The sequence below is a fragment of the Cucumis melo genome, chromosome 6 (assembly GCF_025177605.1).
Source record: "Cucumis melo cultivar AY chromosome 6, USDA_Cmelo_AY_1.0, whole genome shotgun sequence".
NCBI lineage: Eukaryota > Viridiplantae > Streptophyta > Magnoliopsida > Cucurbitales > Cucurbitaceae > Cucumis > Cucumis melo.
This window is the reverse complement of record NC_066862.1, coordinates 6,049,468-6,068,566: the sequence shown is the minus strand read 5'-3', so window position 1 is coordinate 6,068,566 and position 19,099 is coordinate 6,049,468.

Here is a 19,099-nt window from a genome sequence, read left to right as displayed (position 1 = left end):
AATGTATTGTAGAAAGATGGCGGCGCATATTAATAATGATAAATTGCTAGACCATTGCTTCCAGGATAGCTTGACTGGTCTAGCTAGTCGAATTAGATAATGCACACATTCATGTTTGAAAGGACTTAGCTGATGCATTTCTAAAGTAATACAAACACAACATTCACTACAAGAAAATGGATCATTCCCAACGCAGAATACGACGTCGGCATAAAGAACGTCGGGAATAAGGGTTTTCCCGACGCCGTGAACACCGCGTCGGGCAAAGCGTCGGAAAAACACTTTTCCAACGCACCAAGAATTCATCGGGAGAAGAGTAAATTAAATTTAAAAAACAAACTATTCCCGACGCCGTGCACAGTGCGTCGGGAACGGCGTCGGGAAAAACCCTTTTTCCCGATGCATTATAAAGCGTCGGAAAAACCTTTTAATGAGCATCGGGAATGCCCCTTTTCTCGACGCTTTGAGGGGGATTTCCAGACGCCGCGACACTGCATCGGGAAATCCCCTTTTTAATCGTTTCAGTTCTGTAATTTACAAAACTGAAACCGAGAGGGAAAACGAGAGGAGAAGCCGAGAGGGGAGAAGAGAGAATCATCGTCGCCGTTCCGTGTTCCGCCACCGTCGCTCGCCGCTGTCCCTTGCCGCCGTCTGCCACTTTAGGTAAGTGAAAAATTAAATTTTATTTAGTTTAAATTTATGTTTTAGGGTTTTTTTTAGGAAAATTATTTTAGGATTTTATTTTGGAATAGATTTTTGTTTGTTAAATGTATTTTTGTATAGAATGTGTGTAATTTGTGGTTGAATTGGAATTTGAATGGTTTAGGGTCTAGGGTTATTTAGAAAATTGAATTGAGGGGAGAGTTTATAGTTAAATCAAAATTGAATGGGGGTTGAATTGGGGGAGGGGGTTTATTGTTAAATTGAAAATTGAATTGGGAGGGGGGGGGGGGGTTATAGTTGAATTGAAAATTGAAATTTGAAGGGGGGGGGGAGAGGGGGGAGATTTATAGTTAAATTGAAAATCGAAATTGGAGGGGGGGGGGGGGGTTAATAGTTAAATTGAATTTGGGGGGGGGGGGGGATTTATAGTTAAATTTAAAATTGAATTGGGGAGAGGAAGGTTTAAGTTAAATTGAAAATTGAAATTGGAGGGGGGGGGGGGGGGGTTAATAGTTAAATTGAAGTCGAGGGGGATTTATAGTTTATGTTTTGAATTGAAAATGTAAAATGTGTGTTAAGATTTGTTTTGGCTATCCTGTTTGTGTTGAATATTTGTATTGTTGATTTGAGATGTCTATCCTGCAGTTATGGTAGCTTTTTTGTTTTGAATTTGTTTATGTTTTGGATGACTATCCTGCAGTTATGGTAGCCTTTTTTGTTTTGAATTTGCTGGTTTGAATGAGTGGTAGTAGGATAGTTTGAAGTATTTTGTTGTTAATAATTAGGTTGTGTTGGCTATCCTGCAGTTATGGTAGCATCTGTAGTTTGGAGGGGTTTGTAGGATGCGAAGATATTTTGAAGTATTTTGTTGTTAATAATTAGGTTGTGTTGGCTATCCTGTAGTTATGGTAGCCTCTGTAGTTTGGATGGGTTTGTAGGATGCGAAGATATTTTGAAGTATTTTGTTGTTAATAATTAGGTTGTGTTGACTATCTTGCAGTTATGGTAGCCTCCATAGTTTGAAGTTAGTTATTGAAAAATAGTGAAAATTCAGGGGAGTAAGTTATGGATGTGAGAGAGTGAGAGAGATATGTTTCTAATCAAACCTATTTATGTTTTAGGGACTTAAACGATGGATAAGGGTTGGATGAAACTTAGAAATAAGTTATCCCTTGAGTATAGACATGGAGTGAGCCAATTTTTAGAATTTGCCAAGTTTCACGTTGATGCCTACGAACGATTAAGGTGTCCATGCAAGAGACTATTGAATGTTTGTTTTGTATGTCCATAGTCATTATGTCATATCGACGATCAAATTTTATGGAGACAGACGATATGTTCCTCCAGTTTGAGGACGATTTAGATAATAACATCGCGGGAGGGTCGTCATCTGTGGGCGACAATACGGGTGAGTCTAAGAATTTTCTTCATTTTAACTTACAAATATTTCATGTTCTTTTTTCTAACTTTATATGTTTATTATCGATTTATTGAGCAGAGTTTTCTTCTCAACAAGCGACTCCGACTCCTAAAAGACGTGCGCAGTCTCGACTCTTGGAGTTAGAGCGCCACGTTGCAATAAATGGGCGCATTCCGATGACGATCGCCCCTGGAGCGGAGAAGCCTATTTCTCCACACGCCGTTCGCTTCAGCCAGGCGATAGGCGTGTGTGTGCAAAAGACATTTCCTGTCCGCTGTCTTAAGTGGGCGGACGTTGGGAGAGAATACATTGAGGTCGTCAAAGGCGACCTCCAGGTAATTAAATGTACTACACATTTATATATGATTTCATTTGAAACATATCTAACTTTAACCAACCTAATGTATTATGTTTGTAATGTGTAGCGATTGTTTGTGCTTGATTTCAATGATCAAGCGATGAACAGGTTTGTTCAGCATCAGATGCTCACGACCTTTAAAGAGTTCTGGGCTAACTGTCATAGACATTTCAAAAAGTACAGCGACCCGGAGGAGGCTCGTGCCAACCCACCAAACGCATTGGTTGGACGTGATGAGGATTGACACTTCCTCTGCGACCATTATATTAGCCGTACATTCCAGGTATTTGTCATGATTAATTATGATAACAAGTTTTAATATGTATACGAAATAAACAATATAATTGTTTTAATGCAGGAGCAATCACAGACGAACAAGGCTGCTAGACAGAAGCAGCCTTACAATCATAGTAGCGGGTACAAGTCGTTTCTACAATGACAATATGAGCTCGCTGAAAGAAAAGGGGAGCCGATCGATCGTGTGGAATTGTTTCGGGAAACACACGTTCGAGCTGGGACATTCGCATCGCAGGCCGCTGAGGATGCGCATGTAAGTTATGCCCTTATTAATTATCCACTTTCATTATATATTTTTGTGCGTTACCTAACATAGTTTTTAAATTTGTTGCAGAATCAAATGCTGGAATTCCAATCCCAGCCTACCCCAGAGGGTAGTCAGCCACTCTCTGAGGATGAGATATGCGATCAGGTATTGGGTTGACGACCAGGCTACTCAAAAGGCTTTGGTTGGGGACCCAAGCCGAAGGCCCGCAGAACGACGAGTGCAAGCAGTTCGTCGACATCTTGTTCGCAGTCCACAGAAAAAGAGATTGAATTACAAGCTAAACTTCATGAAGCTTTGGAACGGATTGAAGTACAAGATAGAAATCACCAAGCATTAGCTTCACAAGTGAAAAGTATGAAAAATATGATAGAAGAACTAACTCGTGCACAACAGGGACCACCACATGATCCCTAGCTTTGCAGTACGTATATGTCTCTATTATTCTTAAGTTTTTGCAATATATGATTATGTACTAAACTTAGTTATTTTTATACCATTTTTAGGACTGAAGGTGTAGAATGACGCGCATACGCACCTCGTTGGGAGACTTTTCATTATGTTTATGTTTTTTCTATTTTGAGAACTATATTTTGTTGTAGTCAACTTATTCATATTATTAATTTTAATTCTATTTTTTTAATTTGTGTTTGTATATTTATTAATTTATTTTAATTTATATTTAATTTGTTTTAATTTAATCCAAAACGTCGCGAAATTTTTTTGAGCAATCCGAACATCATTGTGAATGTTTGAACAAAATATTATAAGGAAAAAAGTAGAAATAAAATATTTTAAAAAGTATATAAAAAGGATTTCTCGACGTTCTTTACGTCGGGAAAAAAACATTGGAAAAGCGGCTTTCCCGACGCCACGTCGGGAAAAAACATTGGAAAAGCGATTTTTCCGACGCCGTGTTGGTACGGCGTCGGGAAAGCCTCTCGCGACGCATTTCTCCCGACGTTCTTTCCAACGTCGTTTTGTACATCGAGATATCCTTTCCCGACGAACTTTTCATTTTCGTCGACGTATTTGTGCGTCGGGAGTACCCCCGTCTCTTGTAGTGATTGATATGGCTCCAAACCGTTTAGACTTGCAACGGATGGAGAAGAAGAGTTCAAAAAGTTTCAAAGAATATGCTCAACGATAGAGAGATGGCTGTCGAGGTTCAGCCACCGTTAACGGATAAAGAAATGACATCTATGTTTATGAATAACTTGTGGGCTCCATTCTATGATCAAATGATTGGTAATGCATCAACAAATTTTTCTGACATTATTGTTGTTGGCGAAAGAATTGAATATGGGATAAAGCACGAGAGGTTAGCAGAGGCTACAACTGAATATAGTGGAATAAAGAAAGGAACAATATCTAAGAAGAAAGAAGGAGAGATTCATGCAATTGGTTTTCCTAATTCAGAAAAGCACAAATCAATTTTTGGCCAAAGAAAATATGAGAAAAACTTTCCTTCATATATAAGCAATGTTTCTCATATCCCTTATAATAGCTATGTACCAGCCCATACCTTCTCTAAAACTCCAAAACCTGTTAACTCAAATTCTCCTCGACCATTTGTACAGGGTCAAGGTAGCAAAACCAATTCAGATATATGGCGGTTTGATCTAATTCCCATGACTTATACAGAGCTTTTACCTCAGCTATTTCAAAATTGATAGTTAGCTCTTATTTCAATGATTCCTATACAACCTCCTTACCAAAAATGGTATGATTCAAATGCTCGATGTGATTACCATGCTGGAGGAGCGGGACACTCAACTGAAAATTGTTTGGCTTTGAAAAGAAAGGTGCAATCTCTAGTTAATGCTAGATGGTTAAGCTTCAAAAAATTTGGTGAAAAGCCGAATGTCAATGAAAATCCACTGCGTATTCATAAAAATTCAAAAGTGAACGTTGTGGATGGCCTTGCTGAAAAGTGCAAAAATGAAGTCCATGAGATATAATGATACCTACGGAAGCACTTTTTGAAGGTCTTTTTAAAGCAGGATATGTTAGTCAAGAATAACTAGACCCCAACATAAGATTCAGGGTATGATGAAAGCAGACATTATATATTCCATCAAGGAGTTGCAGACCACGTTGTCCAACAATGCCAAAAATTTAGATTCAAAGTACAACAACTATGGTTGTGAAAGCTTTTGATGGGCCACGTAGAGAAGTAATGGGTGACGTTGAACTACCAATCAAAATTGGCCCATGTATTTTCAATATAGTCTTTCAAGTTGTGGAGATAACACCCACATACAATTTTTTATTAGGACATCCTTGGATTCACTCCGCAGGAGTGGTGCCATCCATGTTGCATCAAAAATTGAAATTTATTATTGGGAGTAAATTGATTTGCGTGATGGAAGAGGAAGATTTCTTAATAACAAAACCAGTCTCAACCCCATATGTTGAGGCGATAGAGGAAGCATTAAAGTGTTCTTTTTGCTCTTTTGAAATTGCTCATGCAACTATGATGGAAGCAACTGTAGATGAAGTGATAAAGCCATACAAGTCTAAAGTTGAAGTTATGACCACTAGGATAATGAGAGGTGGAGGATATTCTTTAAATCAAAACTTAGAGACACTTTTAAAAACACCAATCAACGATGGGAGGTTTGGTTTGGGCTATAAGCCATCCATATATGACAAGATTAGGCTCAAAGAGGAAAAGAAGAAAAAGCGTTTGGCAACGCCGGAGATGAGGGAGTTTGATCCAAGTATAAAACTTTACCAGAATTATAAGATACTTTCAAGAGTGCTAGTATAAGTTACTCATCACACAACTCTGATTTGAAGGATGATTTGTTAACGAATAAGGAAAGTTTATCGATTGCAGCAGTGGCACAAGAAGCATCATTTGAAGGCAATACAGTTTATGCATGTCCACTTGATTTTGAGCTTAACAATTGGGATATTATAGATCTACCTACAATTTCAAGAGATCTTCAAGAGTAATGTTTAAGCTTTTATTTGTTTAAATTTTTAGTTTTCGAATGGCTCTATCCAAAGCCATAGTATTTATTTGCTTTACAACATTGATGTAGTGATTTCTTGTTATTTAATGAAATTTCCGCATTTTCATTTCATTCATTCTAATTTCTTCTTCTCTTTGCTTTCTTTCTTGCATTTGCAATTTAAATAAAAAAGTCTAAACCTTTTTTATAGACAATATTCATAAGAATGAATATGTTAGTAATTTCAGTTCTACCATTGATGCCTTAATATACACTATGGAATCTAACAAGGAAAGTGACGATGAAGATGATGAGGGAATATCCTCAGAATTGTTAAGAATGGTAGAAGAAGAATATGAGGTTCTAGGTGCTCACCAAGAACTAGTTGAAGTAATCAATTTGGGTTCTCAAGATGAGTCAAAAGAGGTAAAAATTGGTACATCATTGACCAGTTAATCTCGAAAAAACTGATCAATTTGTTACATGAGTACTCAGATATTTTTGCTTGGAGTTATCAGGATATGTCGGCATTAAATACTGATATTGTAGTATACCAAGTTTCTTTAAAACCAAAATGCAACCCAGTGAGACAAAAGCTACGTAAAATGAAACCCGATGTACTGATTAAAATAAAGCAGGAAGTACAGAAGCAAATTGAAGTTGGGTTCCTCACAGTCTCCAAATATCCTGAATTGGTAGCAAACATCGTTCCAGTGCTTAAAAAAGATGGAAAAGTGAGAATGTGTGTAGATTATAGAGATTAAATCGAGCCAATCCAAAAGATAACTTCCCTTTACCTCATATCAACATGCTGGTAGATAACAATGTAGGATACTTAACTTTCTCCTTCATGGATGGTTTTTCAAGATATAATCAGATCAAAATGGCTGAAGAAGATAGAGAAAAAAACGACATTCATTACCCATTGAGGAACATTCTGCTACAAAGTAATGCCTTTTGGTTTGAAAAATGCTGGGGCAACATATCAACGAGCAATGGTTACACTTTTTCATGATATGATAAGAAATAGAGGTGTATGTTGACGATATGATTGCAAAATCCAAGGTAGATGAAGATCATACAACCACACTCCAAAAATTATTTCATCGGTTAAGAAAATATAGATTGAAATTAAATCATCCAAATGTACATTTGGTGCAACCTCGGGAAAGCTATTGAGATTTATTGTTAGGGAAGAAAGGATCAAAGTAGACCCAGATAAAGTGAGGGCTATCATGGAAATGTCATCCCCTAAAATAGAAAAATAAATTCGAAATTTTCTTGGAAGATTGAACTACATATCCAGATTTATCTCACATTTAACACCAACATGCGAACCAATCTTCAAGCTTTTATGTAAAAACAACCCAGGAAAATGGAATGAGGATTGTGAAGAAGCTTTCAATAAAATTAAACAGTATTTGCAGCGCTCACCAGTCTGATACCTCCAGCTCCAGGGTGACCGTTAATCCTGTATTTAACAGTATTAGAAAGTTCCATGGGTGGTGTTCGAGGACAACATGATTTAGCAGGAAAGAAAGAGCATGCCATTTATTATTTGAGCAAAAAATTTACCGATTATGAGTCAAGATACTCAATGTTAGAGCGAACTTGTTGTGCTTTGGTATGGACCGCTCATCGTTTGAGGAAATATATGTTATACCATACAACATGGCTTATTTCAAAAATGGATCCAATAAAATACATTTGTGTGAAACCTCATTATCTGGAAGGATTACAAAATGGCAAGTTTTGTAGTCAGAGTATGATATTGTTTATATTACTAAAAAAGCAATGAAGGAAAGTACAATTGCCGATCATTTAGTTGCTCAACCAGTAGTAGATTACGAGCCTATGAAGGTTGATTTTTTGGATAAAAACATATTTCTAGTTGAAAAGAATGCTACAAATCATGAGACATGAACTATGCTTTTCGATGGTGCCTCAAATGAGTTGGGACATGAGATTGGAGTTGTGCTAATTTCTCCAAAAGTAAAGGTTTTTCTTCTAATGGCCAAGTTATGTTTTGAATGCCCTCACCATATCGCTGAATATGAAACTTGCATTATGGGACTTCAAGCAGCATGCGATATGAGTATTAAAAAGTTGAAAGTTTTGGGTGACTTAATGTTAGTGATACACCAAGTCAAGGAAAAATGGGAAACAAAAGATGCTAAATTGGTGCCTTATAGCTAATACGTTACAAAATTATCTCAAAATTTTGAGAAGATTTCATTTGACCATGTTCTTAAGGAAGACAATCGAATGGCAGATGCATTAGCCACCCTAGCAGGATGTTTGATCTTAATCTTGAATTTGAACTTCATCCAATCCAAATTACAAAGCGAGATGTGCCAGCATATTGCATGAATGTTGGAAATGATAACAAGTCATGGTATTTTGACATTAAGCAATACATAAAGTGTAGAGAATATCCATATGAAGCTTCAGAGAATGACATACGCACAAGAAGGAGGTTGGCCATGAACTTTTTCTTAAGTGGCGAAGTTCTTTATAAAAGAAACCACAATATGGTGCTCCTTTGGTGTGTTGATGTGGAAGAAGCAAAACAAATTATGAAAGACCTTCATGAAAAAATGTGTGGAACACATGCTAATGGACATATGATGGCTAGACAAATACTTAAATCTGGTTATTATTAGACAACGATGAAATCAAACTGCATAAAATATGTAAGGGAATGTAAAAAGTGTCAAATTTATATGGATAAGATCCATGTAACAGCATCTTCATTGCATGTCTTGTCAGCACCCTTACCATTTTCGTTTTATTCTTGTGACCATTGATTATTTCACTAAATGGATAGAGGTTGCATCTTATTGCAATGTTACAATAGGAGTAGTGCTCAAGTTTATCAAGAAAGAGTTGATATGTCGTTATGGTCTCCCAGAGGGTATTATTACGGATAATGCCAAGAACCTTAATAACAAAATGAAGGACGAACTTTGTGAGCAGTTCAAGATCAATCACCAAAATTCGACTCCATATCGCCCAAAGATGAATGAGACAGTTGAGGCAGCAAATAAAAATATTAAAAGAATTATTGAGAAAATGACAATAACATACAAAGATTGGCATGAAATGCTACCGTTTGTGCTGCATGGATATCGCACGTCAGTTCGTACTTCAAAAGAGGCAACACCATTTTCTTTAGTTTACAGTATGGAAGCTGTCTTACCTTTAGAAGTTAAGATATCTTCATTGAGAGTTCTCATGGAAGCTAAGTTAGATGAAGCTAAATGGATACGAGATCGTTATGAGTAGTTGAATTTCGTTGAAGAAAAACGGTTGGCAGCATTAAATCATGGGTAACTTTACCAAAGAAGACTAATGCGAGCATACAATAAGAAAGTGCACCCTCGAAGCTTTCGAGAGGAAGATTTGGTTTTAAAAAGAATACTTCCATTTCAAAAGGATCATCAAGGAAAATGGACTCTTAATTATGAAGGTTCATTCGTAGTGAAAAAAGCTTTTTCAGAAAGAGCTTTACTTTTAACTCATATGGATGGCGTTGAGTTAAAAGATCGTGTGAATTCATATTATGTTCGAAGATATTATGCATGAGACATTTTCTTAAAGGGTTTCATAATGTTGAAAGAAGTCATGATATTTCTAAGAAACTTACATTTAGTTCTTAGAATGTTATTTCCAAATGTGTAAACTTTCACTCAACCCTCTCTTTATACTCCTATTCCAAGCATCGTTGTCACATTTTTTTTATTGAACATATGTTTATTTGCAATTCTTTTCTTTTATCCTTTCTAAAATATTATCAAATTATAGTAAACATTCATGATTCATCAATTTATTATTCTACATTTTGTTAATTAGCAAGGATCCAGTACAACTTATTGTATTTCCAAACAAAGTAAAAGCTATGATTTTCTTTTGATAAGACTTAAGGAAATATAGGTGCCTACAAGTCCAGACAAATTCTGCTATGATGGGAGTCTACATTTTAAAGGGATTCACGTTTTGTGATGTCCAATGACTAAACAATATTGGATATTTACAACATAGTGCAATCTTTCGCAGTTCTGATTCGAAGAACGGTGAATTCTACAACTTAAAAAGTTTTCATGATAATTGTGTTTTATTCTATCCGGTAGTCATACTGATCAATTGTTAATAGGATAGATGAATGGAGCAGTGAGCTATTTATTTCTTTGAAAATCTCAATATTGTATTTTAAAATTAAATTTTTACCCAGTCCAAAAGTAGGACGAGTCCAATTTTTATCAAACCTAGTCCTGGAACTAAGGTTGATGACTTTTCGAATTTGGTTAAATCGAGTTCAGATTTGAAGTTGAGGTCGAAGCCTGTTCTATCAGGTCCTTTATTTATCAAACCTAGTCCTGAAGTTAAGGTTGATAACTTTTCAAATTTGTTTAAATCGAGCCTAAATTTGAACCTGAGGCAGAAGCCTGTTTATCAGGTCCTTTATTTATCAAACTTAGTCCTGGAGCTAAGGTTGATGTCTATTCGAATTTGGTTAAATCGAGCACAGATTTGAAGTTGAGGCCAAAACATGTCTATCAAGTCCTTTATTTATCAAACCTAGTATTTGAGCTAAGGTTGGTGTCTTTTCGAATTTGATTAAATCGAGCCCATATCTGAAGCTGAGGTCGAAGCCTGTCTATCAGGTTCTTTATTTATCAAACCTGGCCCTAGAGTTAAAGGTTGATAATTTTTTTCAATTCTCTCCCTAAAAAATAAAAATTTGTCCCAAATACTTTATTTATTTCCTTTGTCCACCTTTAAATATTTTCAGATGGACAAAAGGGGGCAAGTTGTAGATACCATATTTTGGCCATTTATTTTTTATATTTACTTTACTTTATTTTATTTATTTATTTTTACTAAATTAAGTTGATTTGAATTTGAATTTATTATTTTTTTAGAAAGGAAAAATGAAAACAATAATTAAATTTCATATCTCCTTCCTGTTTTCTCTCAACCACTTCCTCCACAAGTCCCACAATTTTTTTCCCATCCCTCTTCACGATTCTTCTCACTTACCCACTCTCACAATGAGGAGATTTTCTTAAAAAAAAAAAAAAAAAAAGAGAAAAGTAGATTTTTTTGGGAGAAGGGAAGATCAATTAAAAGGATGAAAAGAAAAACGAAAAACTATTCTAGCAAAAGGTATGCTTTTTTTTTCTTTCCTTCTTTTCCCTTTATTATAACTAGATTGTTTTTCCTTCTTCAAATTTGTTTTAGTTTTAATTTATTGAATTGGTTTTACCGAGCCTTTAATTTTGTTAGATTAGACCAATTGAATCTATTCCTTCATCAAAGTTTTGTCTATGTTTTATTTTACTGTGTTTTAATTTTGTTAAGTTCATAGTATTTTAATTTTGTTAGATTTAGACCAACTGAATCTATTTTTCATTAAATTATGCATCTGTTTTGTGTTTTAATTTTGTTAGGTTAAACCAATTGAATATTGTTGCATCAAATTTTATAGGTTGTACTGTTTTTAATTTTGTTAGGTTTAGGGTGTTTTAATTTTATTAGGTCTAAGACATTTGAATACTATTACATCAAATCTGTTTGTATTTTAATTTTGTTAGGTTTGCTCTGTTTTAATTTCGTTAGCTTTTTTAGGTTTAAGCCATTTGATTTAATTTGTTAAATTTAAGGTTTAATTTAGTTGTTTTTACTGTTTATTAAATATGTTGATATTAATTGATTAGATTTGTGAAACGGCAGAATACTTATTTCTCCATCTACATATTATTTACTTTCCAAACATTATTTTATTTCTAATGTAGTATATTATTTTCAATATTTTATTTTTCAACATGGGGATGTTATTTCCAACTTGTATTATTTGACAATCTATATTATTGGTTGTATTATTTTCCAACATGTAATTCTTCTATTTCCTATTATTATTATTATTATTATAAATTTGATATGGGAAAGAGTAATATTCATTTATAAATTTTATCGTTAAAATTTCATAAATACATGAAATTTCTCAATTTTTAAAAATTAATTAGTAAATTATTTTTAAACAAAATATATCAACAATTTTACATTTTAAAATGAGACTGCATAGTGTTTTCTTTAGAATTCATTAATTGTTTTCCATTAAAGTCGTATGATGAAGATCGAAATATCAAAGTTTGATATTTTAATATTCTTGAGGTAAATAAAAAAAAAAATTAAATTCGATTTTTCTAATGGCTCTCATGCCACCCACATAATAATCAATTCATGCTTAGTTTTTTTCTTAGTAGATATGAATTGATAACCATGGGATATTTAAAAAATACCAAATAAAAAAACTTTGTTTTATGAACCTTCTAAGTTTAGTTTAAAAGATAAATTTTGGTAATCATTTTTATGGGTGTTGTAAGGTGTTAACACCTCCCCTACACACAACTGAGTCCCGAACCTTAAATCTGAATTTACGTAGACCAATGTTTTTTTTTTAACCAATCACTTTAATATGATTGGTGACGACTCCAAACCTTTTAAATATTAAAGATTAAATGAAGGAGAACGTCGGCCACTCCATATCACAATCACCTTATTATGTTTTTATTATAATAATAACAATTATTATTATATCGAAATTTAATATAATATCAATGTATTAGATGCATGAAAAGTCTATAAATGATATGTTTTAAATTCCAATTGAATCGAGAGAAATTGTTTGTGTACTGAAAGTATACGTTATCAAAAGTTTTAATTTTAAATAAGTGTATGTTATTTTCTATTTGAAACTCATATTATAATTATTAGGATCAAGTTTCTTTAAATAAGTGTATATAATCATATCAAAAGTTTTAATTTCTTAGTAAAAAACTATCCTACTTTTTAAAAAGTTAGACATTTAAGCAAATTAATTAACAATATCTTATAAACATCTTAAATTGAAATTAACAAGAATTTAAAATTAACTTACAAACTTTCAATTATTTTCATCACCCTCTACGACATCGTCGTCTTATCGTCGCCGCATGTATCTACGATCTGTGTCGGCAACATTGAGTCGTCGAATCTACTGAATAATTTGTTCTACAACTCCCGTGGTTCTGTCGCATATGTTTCCCAAAGCTTCCATATTGTGTTCCACGGAGAAAACTTGTACTTCGTCAACAAAATCATACTAAAAAATTATAAGTAATACAAACCAAATTATTGTTATATTATTATTAAATTTATAAAATAAAGAATATTAGATCATTACCATGCAATGATAGAAAGCGTCCTCTTAGGTGATGAAGCGTCTGGTAATCGACTTGTACTAGAGAAAATAGTTCTCTGATATCGTTGTTTGACTTATGGTGGGTGCTTCAACCCGAAAATTATATCACGAATTCCACATCCGGATATATTTCGCATGAATCTGACGCCAATCCTGATCATGTTTACCCCTCAAATCTATTTGATATATGCTCGAATTTGTAAAACTAATCCTTGGTGGCATTTGTATATTAAATTGTCGTAACACGCGATCTGGTTGATGCTTCTCGACCAGATGAAAACAAATTAATGGACTCACGTATACATCGCTTGACCACTACGACATTTAAGAGGAAGCGATGCCATAATGTCGGGCGTGTACGATGTCCAATTAATCTATTAAAAAAAAAATGTAAATAGACAACAAGAAATAGAACTATAGAACATTCGAATAACATTTTACTATCTAAGACTGTCTCAGCCAATTAAATGTCCATCGATATGTCAGCAACATATTTGCTGACTATTCATGCAACTAGAGCATCGCTCCATCTATTTGTGAAATAAACTAATAATAAATTAGAGTATAAATTTTATTAAAAAAACATGTATATGAAAAAATACCTGAAATTCAAAGGTTGACCATCTAAATGTTACAGCGTAATCTGTGGCACTACAATGGGAAATCTATCATATGCCCATACCTGTAGCAGCATTAATGGGCTAACGATCTCTAAGGAATGCGCATGACTCGCTCGATAGAATTTTCTATACAATCATACAAGTGTTGCAACGCCCTATGCATACTTACCAATCTGGTGGAAATCGAATATGAATTGAAGAAAACATACAATGAACCAGGGTGTTTGTCTTATGGACAAAAATAAAGCCTCCAATCAACTGCATGATTTACACAAGCGTATCTCAACGTCAGCATCTGGTGGCAATTTTTGAAATTGTTCTGCCAACCATGGAAGACTCAACCTCTGACCTTACATGTCGGGCGGTACAATTCCCAATAAATTCTTGCATATAACCTTCCAGTTATACCTCAATGATCCTGTCAGAAGCTCCTCATCCATTAGCAACATCCTGCAGCGTGATCGTGCACTCACCATAAGGCATGTGAAATGTACGGGTCTCTCGTCTCCAACACTCAACTAGTGCAGTAATCAAATGTCAATCTAACTGCATGAACCCAACCTGGAAAACCCCTAGGAATCCAGCAACCTCTGAGTATGGTGCAATACGCTGGTCGAAGGGGATGGTACGCTGAGACGCTGCCTCGCTCCTTCGACAACTCAACACGACGATGGAGGAGGCAAACTTCGGTGAATGATAACTCAGGCCAATAGTCTGGGTGTTAGATTGGATAGAATCGATTGACATAACATTATTTGAAGTTCGACAACAAGTACCATTCATCAATGTATGATGCATACGTCAAGTGCATGTAATTACAAATTACAATTATATGGGAGCATGGTATCATAAACGATTGTCACTTGTTGCACGAACAGGTCCCTTCCATCAAACTCACTATTTGTGTGTGTTGGCTTTTGTATAATAGAAATTATACTCATACCCTTGTGAACCTCAAACATCTGTGTTTCTCTATCAATAAATGTCACTGAATGTGTTGAAGTCCATTTTTTTCATCTTCTTAGCTTTCTCATCGCATATTCCATATAAATTTTGCCATGATCAACTGCTTCACTTATCTCAGCTCTTCGACGTTCGAAATACAAAATTGTGCGATAAAATGTTAATCTAACAAAAAAAAGTGATGGATAACATACAAGTTCCTTTAAATACCTCATTCATACATTCAACTATGTTGCTTGTCATCCATCCATATCGATACCCATTATCATGAGACTGAGTCCATTTTCACAGGTCAATATCTTCAAATAACTCGAGACATTCTAAGTTCAATTGCTTTAGTTCTTTCATGGTTTTATAAATTTGCACCTTTGGGTGTTGATTACCTACCATAAACACCAAATTTTCAGTTACTTCGATTTGTATTTATTATTTAAGTTGCCAACAACGTGATAAAAGACAACATCGATGAAATGTTCGAGGTTCACTCCAACCTATCTCCTTATTATTAATGGCAGAAAGAATGCTCCTATACCTGTCGGAGATCAAGCAAATATCATCTCAATCAATAACGTATTGGCGCAATGCATAAAAAAATCACGACTAACTAGACGCGTTTTCTCCTTCTACAATAACAAATGCAAGAGGAAATATATAACCATTTGCATCGTTAGATAATGTAGTTAACATTTTGCCTTTATACTTTTCATACAAATGGATTCCGTCGATCTGAATTAATAACTTACAATATTTGAACCATTCTATTGTAAGACCAAATGCCTAGAAAACTCTTCCAAAACTGGTTGTCCCTGGTACATCAGATGAAAGAAAAAACCAATCAACTCGAGTTCCCAGATTATAATGTACAATGGCACTCAACCAGTATGAGAACTCGTTGTACGATATCTCTCAATCACCAAAAACGACAACCAAGGCTTCTTCTTCGCTTACCACACATATTTGTACTTAACAGTGTAACCATATTGTTGTTTTATCATTTCCACGAACACAGGCACAGTGACATTAGGATCAACTCTCACTATGTTTTAAATTTCGACACTCATGAAATTAGAATCTAGCTACAAGTGATCTTGTGTTAAGTTTGAGCACAGACATGAGTGTTCTCTTTCCAGCTGACTGATTTAATCTGTGACTTTTACGCCTACTTCCACGTAACCTTCAGTTGCAACCATTACTCCACTGTTTGCATCGAACAGAATTATGGTTCGATTCGACTACAACAACTTCGTAGTGTTGCGTCACACAATACTTTTTTACGGCTAACTGAAGATCTTCCTTGCAGTCAAATAACATTCTTTTTTGAATTAAACATGACGTGTCTACAGATTCATCCCTATTTGCCAATGTAGACCCTTGTTCACAAACAAAATTCGCAATGTCTCAATCTGTCTATGTAAATATCTCAGAAGGGATCATTTCTTTCTCTTCTTCCATATTTTCTTCGTTACCAAATAGTTCATCAACTTCTACATCTATATCACTATCTCCATAATTATCAGATTCAAGAAGAACTAAATCTTCAATTAAATATGTCTTTGTGAGAGTTATTCTTGAACCTAGTAATCATGGAAATAGTAATATAGATGTAGAAGTTGATGAACTATTTGGTAACAAAGAAAATATGGAAGAAGAGAACGAAATGATCCCTTCTGAGATATTTACGATAGTTTGAGACATTGCGAATTTTGTTTGTGAACAAGGGTCTACATTGGCAAATAGAAATGAATCTGTAGACACGTCCTATTTAATTCAAAAGAGAATGTTATTTGACTGCAAGAAAGATCTTCAGTTAGCCATAAAAAAGTATTGTGTGACGCAACACTACGAAATTGTTGTAGTCGAATGGAACCAGAATATTTAGTCTGTTCGATGCAAACAGTGGAGTAATGGTTGCAACTGAAGGTTACGTGGAAATAGACGTAAGAGACACGGATTGTTTGAAATTAGTCGACTGGAAGGAGAGCACTCATGTCTGTACTCAAACTTAACACAAGATCACTTATAGCTAGATTCTAATTTCATAAGTGTCGAAATTCAAAACATAGTGAGAGTTGATCCTAGTGTCACTGTGTCTGTGTTCGTAGAAATGATAAAACAGTATAGTTACACTGTTAAGTACAAATAGGTGTGGCAAGCGAAGAGGAAAGCCCTGGTTGCCATTTTTGGTGATTGAGAGAAATCGTACAACGAGCTCTCGTACTGGTTGAGTGTCGTTGTACATTATAATCCAAGAACTCGAGTTGATTGATTTTTTCTTTTATCTGATGTACCAACTACCATTTTTAGAAGAGTTTTCTGGGCATTTAGTCTTATAATAGATGATTCAAATATTGTAGGTCATTAATTTAGATCAACAGAACCATTTATATGAAAAGTATAAAGGTAAAATGTTAACTACCTTATCTATCGATGCAAATGGTTATATATTTCCTCTTGCATTTGCTATTGTGGAAGGAAAAAAGGCATCCAGTTGATCATGATTCCTTTATGCATTATGCCAGTACGTTATTGATCGAGATGATATTTGCTTGATCTCCGACAGGCATAGGAGCATTCTTTCTGTCATTAATAATGAGAAGATAGGTTGGAGTGAACATTGAGCATTCCATCGATATTGTCTTCGTCATGTTGCTAGCAACTTCAATAATAAATACAAATCGAAGCAACTGAAAATTTGGTGTTTAAGGTAGGTAATCAACACCAAATGCACAAATTTATAAGAACCATGAAAGAACTAAAACAATTGAACCCATAGTTTTGAATTTTTTGAAGATATTGACCTGCAAAAATGGACCTAGTCTCATGATAATGGGTATCGATATAGATGGATGACAAGCAACGCAACTGAATGTATGAATGAGGTATTTAAAGGAGCTCGTATGTTACCCATCACTTCTTTAGTTAGATTAACATTTTATTGTACAATTCTGTATTTCAAACGTCGAAGAGATGAGATAAGTGAAGCAGTTGACCGTGACGACATTTATACAGAATATGCGATGAGAAAGCTAAGAAGATGGGAAAAACATGCTTCAGCACATTCAGTGACATCCATTGATAGAAAAACCCAGACGTTTGAAATTCACACGGGTATGAGTATAATTTCTCCATATAAAGGCCAACACACACAAGTAGTGAGTTTGATGGAAGGGACCTATTCATGCAACAAGTGACAATCGTTTAAGATATTATGCTCCCATGTAATTGCAGTTTGTAATTACATGCATTTGACGTATGCAACATACATTGATGAATGCTACTTGTTGTCAAACTTTAAACGATGTTATGTCAGTTCATTCCATCCAATCTAACACCCATACTATTGACCTAAGTTATCATTCACTGAAGTTTGCCCAAATGCGGACTTACTTAAAGGACCTGGTCGACCAAAAACTACCAGGATCCATAATGAAATGTATTGGAAAGAATCTGGTCTATCACACAAATGCACTCTCTGTAAAGTAGGACACAACAGATGTACTTGTACTCAACGTGCATCTTCTTCTTCAAGACACTGATTTGTATATTATAAGATTTTATGAAGGTTTAATGAACTACTTCTATGTAAATTGTTTGATGTAATTTTATGGTCATTTGTTGTTTTAAGATGTATTATAGGATTTTATGATGTAATTGTGTTATGTAATTGCTTCTATGTAATTTCATAGAGGTTTAATGAACTACTTCTGTAATTTTATATATACGTTTGCGTATACTTTGATAATAAATGTAAACATTGTGACTAAAATTGTAGTAGATTCATGTATGTTAAATTAAGGTTTAATGTATACTAAATTAGGATTTTAGGAGATCTTACTTTTCTTCATGTAATTAATCAAATATTTTTTATATTATTTGCAGAATGAATCTTAGTCCAGTTGATGAGTCATATATATCTACAGGCAACACATAGATCATAGATCATATGAGATACCTCATCCATCGTCGCGTTGAGTTGTCAGAGGAGATAGGCAGCGTCTCAGCGCGCCATCCCCTACAACCAACGTATTGCACCATACTTAGAGGCTGCTGGAGTCGTAGGGGTTTCCCAGGTTGGGTTCATGCAGTTAGATTGACATTTGATTACTGCACTAGTCGAGCGTTGGAGATCAGAGACCCACACATTTCACATGCCTTGTGGGAAATGCACGATCACGCTGCAGGATGTTGCAGTACAGTTGGGGTTGCCAGTGGATAGGGAGTCTATGACATAATCATTGAGATATAACTGAAAGGTTTTATGCGATGATTTCTTGGAAGTTGTACCGCATGACATGAAAGGTCAGCAATTG